The following is a 6,006-nucleotide window of genomic DNA, read 5'->3' on the forward strand; positions in this document are numbered from 1 at the left end:
GGTGTCAGTTTTTGTGGGGAGGGCTAATTTCCAGATGTCTGGCAAGCGGGATGTGTCGTCACGCTTGTTCATGTTGTGAGGGTGTTTCTCTATCTCGATGGCTTCCATGATTATTCTCTTGTGGTGATGTTCCATGTTAGAGAGCAATTTGGAATCTGCAAAATTAATTTCGTGTCCTGTTTCTTTCATGTGTTGGAAGAGAGAGGAAGTTTTTTCTTCTTTTTTGACGGCATTCTTGTGTTCTGCGATACGTGCATTTATTCGTCTGTTTGTTTGTCCAATGTACATGGCTGGGCAGACTTTGCAGGGTATTTCATAGACCCCTTGGTTTTCCAACTGGATTTTATCCTTGGGGTTTCTGAGGATATTGGCTATTTTTTGGTTGGCGCAAAAGGCTGTTTTGATATTGTGTTTATGGAGGATTTTGCTAATTTTATCTGTAGTGCCCTTGATATAAGGAAGGAGGGCCATGCCATTGTTTTCTTCTGTGTCTTGGTTTTTGGGGGGTGTTTCTTTTTGGATTAGCTTCGTAACCCTGTTTTGCTGGTATCCATTGGCAATTAACACATTTGAGAGATTCTGTAACTCAGTTGTCAAGTGGTCTTTGTCAGCCAGGCGTTTGGTTCTGGAGATGAGAGTCTTGGCTACGGAGTTTATTTGTGCAGGGTGGTGGTGTGATTGTGCATGTAAGTAGCGGTTGGTGTGTGTTTTTTTCCGGTAGATAGTGTGTCCTAGGGAGCCATCAGGTTTTTTGTAGATTAGGACGTCAAGAAAGGGAAGTTGGTTGTTGGCTTCTATTTCCATAGTGAATTGTATTTTGGGGTGTAGGCTGTTGAGATGTGTGAGGAAGCTGTCCAGTTTTTCCTTCCCGTGTGGCCAAATTACAAAGGTGTCGTCAACATATCTGAGCCAAAGTTTGGGTTTGTGATATGTTGGCTCAGATATGTTGACGACACCTTTGTAATTTGGCCACACGGGAAGGAAAAACTGGACAGCTTCCTCACACATCTCAACAGCCTACACCCCAAAATACAATTCACTATGGAAATAGAAGCCAACAACCAACTTCCCTTTCTTGATGTCCTAATCTACAAAAAACCTGATGGCTCCCTAGGACACACTATCTACCGGAAAAAAACACACACCAACCGCTACTTACATGCACAATCACACCACCACCCTGCACAAATAAACTCCGTAGCCAAGACTCTCATCTCCAGAACCAAACGCCTGGCTGACAAAGACCACTTGACAACTGAGTTACAGAATCTCTCAAATGTGTTAATTGCCAATGGATACCAGCAAAACAGGGTTACGAAGCTAATCCAAAAAGAAACACCCCCCAAAAACCAAGACACAGAAGAAAACAATGGCATGGCCCTCCTTCCTTATATCAAGGGCACTACAGATAAAATTAGCAAAATCCTCCATAAACACAATATCAAAACAGCCTTTTGCGCCAACCAAAAAATAGCCAATATCCTCAGAAACCCCAAGGATAAAATCCAGTTGGAAAACCAAGGGGTCTATGAAATACCCTGCAAAGTCTGCCCAGCCACGTACATTGGACAAACAAACAGACGAATAAATGCACGTATCGCAGAACACAAGAATGCCGTCAAAAAAGAAGAAAAAACTTCCTCTCTCTTCCAACACATGAAAGAAACAGGACACGAAATTAATTTTGCAGATTCCAAATTGCTCTCTAACATGGAACATCACCACAAGAGAATAATCATGGAAGCCATCGAGATAGAGAAACACCCTCACAACATGAACAAGCGTGACGACACATCCCGCTTGCCAGACATCTGGAAATTAGCCCTCCCCACAAAAACTGACACCAGATCCAGAGGCACACAGAACGCCATCACCAATCAACCACACCAGACCCAAACCCAGACCCTCTCCACAGATAAATTACAGACACCATCCAGTAGCCAAACCATGGTGGCACCTCCGGATGCTGCACCCCCCTGCAATCCCTACACAGATCTGGCTGGCACAGACCACAAAACCACAGCTCGCCCCTATACACGAAGCCAAGCCAGAGCACAACTAAATGTAGTACACCCATCTTCTCAGAAAAACTCTTCACAAAGTTCAAGAGGTCAAGACACAAAGGCTTTAGCAACTAATCCACACCTAATGACCCACCTAAGTGGTACTCAGGATATCACTCAAGAAATCACTCAAGATATCCCTCAAGCAATTAAGGAACAAAAGAAGAAAAGGCACACTAGCCTGGGAATTTCCTCTCTGCCCAGAACCTCCTCAACAGTATTTATAGGAACTCAAACACTGAGATCCTGCTCTGTTCCAGTAACAAGAAGCCGAAAGCACCAGCCTGAAGATGACGAGTGAGACCTCGTCGAAACGTCGCCTAGACACCCCAACTTTTACACGGGAAGATACCCGAGGACACCAAAACCTGCATTCCTGTACCCGTGAAAATCTACGAAAGCAAATATATATATATATATATATATATATATATATATATATATATATATATATAATGTGTGTGTGTGTGTGTGTGTGTGTCTTTAACGTACCATAAGATACTTTGTTGACTTTGCTAGCATCCACTGTGAGGTGACATCCAGAAATATAATAGTATGCAAGAGCTAGATCTGGCACCTAGAGATAGGTTTCAATAATCTTAAAGTGTATGTGCCAATCAGTTGTATATGGGTCCAAAGAACTATTGGAAGTAGAATTCAAGGACTTCTCAATGCTCAATAAGATTTTGGATTGTTTTTCTTTAACCAGAAGCCCCTGCCCTCTCATATCTCTAACAACTACTAAAAGTCTTGACAGTTTCAAAAGTGGTTCGCTATGTGGTAGAGAGCATTGTTTCCCCTGAACCCAGTCCCAGAGCTTGGGAAGATGGAACTACCCATGCAGCTATTGGGATTCTGACCTGGTTGAGGTGGTTGGAACATAATTAAGCAGAAAGACTTAGAAATTATTCAGTGGAGCTTGCCAGCGTTGGCCTCCATGGAAGCGGCCCATTTTTGCTGCTTGCTCTTCTCCCACTCCACGAGGAACTACTCTTTCTCATTCTATAAAGCACTTGCCTAATTCCACCAGACAAACATCTGAGACTTGTGGGGTTCTGTGGAAATGATAAATGAGCTGGAACCCTTGAGCGAAGCTGTGATAGGAGGAATGACTGCATAGGTGGTGCTTTGCCTCTGAAATATTTATTACCCAGAAAATTCAACTAGAAGAAATGTACCCTCAGGAGTTATAGAGCACACATGCCCAGAATTTTAATACCTTTTGCTAATGCAGTCACCGGGTCTGTGGGCTGCCCCAGAGAATCCAAGTTTGGCTCCCACTCCCTGCATATCAGGGTGAATTACTTAAATCTTTGAAAGTACAATGCACAGCTGTAGCTTCATAGTACTTTTTTTTTTTAAGCTTCTGAGCATGCCCATGTTTATATAACTATAAATGTGAGTTACTCACTATAGTTGTGAAGGAAAATGAGCAGAACATAGGCACATAGCAGATAACCGCATTCTTATTTGTGCAACAGCATGTGTCATGTGGGGTTGCTGCAACTGAGCTTGATTTTTGCTGCTAACTTACCCTCTCTTCCTCACTGAGCATTATTCAGATATAGGAAAGTGTTTTATATCAGGTCAGGTTATTTGGCCATCTTGTTCAGTACTGTCTACTCAGACTCTCAGTGGTTTTCCAGGTTCTCGAGGAGTTGTGCTGGTGGTCTTCAATAGGAAACAGTGTTTGCTTTGCTGTTCCATGCGTGTGTTGAAAGTCCAACTCAGAATGGTCCATAAAGGTAGGATTAACTGACCTTTTTTTGTGTCATGGAGGACAGGTTGTGGGATAAAGACAACAAGACCATTGCTACCCTTTCATCTTAAGCAGCATGGCTGATGGGCTCATCTCACAGAATTGTACAGTTGCTAGGGGTCTCAAAGATCATCTGGTCCAGGTTCTCACCTCATGCAATAAATCCACCACTACAGCATCCCTGCTTGGTGAACATTTAACCTCTGCTTGAAAACCTGTAGTGAAGGAGAATCCACTACTTTCAAAGGCAGCATGTGCCAATGTCAAATATTTGTACTGTCAGGAAGTTCTTCATAATGTTCAGTCTAAATCCTTTTCCATGGAAGATCTGAACCAATTGGGCTACAAATTTGCCCAATTGCATGCAAGAGAATGCTAAGCATATTTCAAGTCCTGTTGAGTTCAAAGGGACTTCCTAGTCCTGTTGAGTTCAAAAGGACTTCCTCTCATAGTCAATGTTTACTCTCCTGTCATGTTATCCTAAGTAACTGGCATGTACTCATTTTCCAATTTGTTCCTCTATAATTTTGCCTTCATACCTCCCTTCTCTGTCCCTCATCCCCATGCATCTTTTTGTTTCTATTAAAACATCATTCTCCTAATAGAATCATTTTCCCCCCAATCCCCAGCAGCAGAGTTTCATTTCAGAATGACGACATGGGAAATAGAGAAAGGTATCCTCCTGTGGGAGGCCACTGATTTAATTAAATGCAGTGGCTCACTCCAGTAAATAGCAAGAGGAGGGGAGAGAGGCAGTGAGGGAGGCTGGTGTATATGGACTTTTGCTGGTGATTTGCATCCATCCATCTATATTCCCTCCACTCTGCTTTGTTGAGGTGCTGTGAGAAGTTTTAGAGTGCCTGCACTGAAGTGTAAATATAGACATAGTGGTAAAAGCAATAATGAAAAAGGCAAACAAACATTCCTTTCAGAAGTGCTTGTTTCTTTGTTCTCTCCTGTTATGCGACAGGGTAAACTAGGTTTCTAGGGAGTCCCATTGAAGAACGAATTGGAAAGTAATGTAGCATAGTGGTTAATAGAGCTATCTGCATGCCAGGATGTCCTTCTTCAAATATCACCTTTAGTGTGAATTCACAATGCGCTGCTACTGATAGAATATTTTGGTTCCGCTGCAAGAAAACTATCCCCCCAACAAACGCACTGCAGTCTGCAATATAGAGATGACCAGGGGTGTGTGTGTGTCATATTATTAGGCAGAGTGAGGCAGCAGAAGCTGCAGGATGGGCAGCAATGGGGAGGCATCTGAGCAAATGTCATAGGCCTGCCTTAATCTAGACAGCATCTATGACAGAGAGGTGGGGCCACTAGGGGCGCATCAGAAGATGGCTGACAATAACATCTCTCCGACCCACACGAGGTAATTTGGAGGCTGTGATGGGAGTAAATAGCCTCCCTACCCCCCCCCCCCGGATTGTGGAGGGGCTGCCCTTGCCTGCTGTGCCCTATACCACCCCCGAATTTGTGGGGATGGGGGCACTAGGCACAATGCCCTCCTGTGGGATTTCGGCGCTCCTGGACGCCGTCTCGGTTCCGCGCCACTAGCTGCAAGAACTTCAAAAGAAACAATTTGGATGAAGCGAATGCACATATTTCAAGGAAGAAGGGGGAGTAAAGACTGCTAACAGAAGAGATCTCTGATAAAACAAGACGAGTCGGAGGAACAAGTATAAATCATGAGAAGATACGCCAAGACTCGGTATGGCAAAGGGACTGATGGGGAAGGGGAAAAAACCTTCCTTTCTTTCCTTTATGTGATTAAACAAGAATTCCCCCCCCCCCACAAGTCAGAAATGTCGTTTTAAGGGCTTAAGCTGTGGATTTAAGGCTGTGTGGAGATAAACTTTCTAACCAAAGCATGTTTTAAGAAGAGCATGGAATGTATAAGGGCTTTGGAATGATGCAGTTAAAAATACCGTCGCCATATTGGGAAGTTCTGTCGGAGGACTTAAGTCTGGGAGGAGAAATAGAGAAATAGAGCTGTTTTTATACTGTGGGTGAAACTCCTCAGAGGGATTGAAGAACGACAGTTCTGTGATTAAGGATGGAAAGAGTGATGTTATCTATGAAGGCGATGATATATGGAAACCATCTCGATTTGAGGATTGGAAGAACAGAAAAATTCACACAGGATTATTATTGGTGTTTATCAGCTTAAGGAGATTA

Source organism: Podarcis muralis, chromosome 6, assembly GCF_964188315.1.
Source record: "Podarcis muralis chromosome 6, rPodMur119.hap1.1, whole genome shotgun sequence".
Taxonomy (NCBI): Eukaryota; Metazoa; Chordata; class Lepidosauria; order Squamata; family Lacertidae; genus Podarcis; species Podarcis muralis.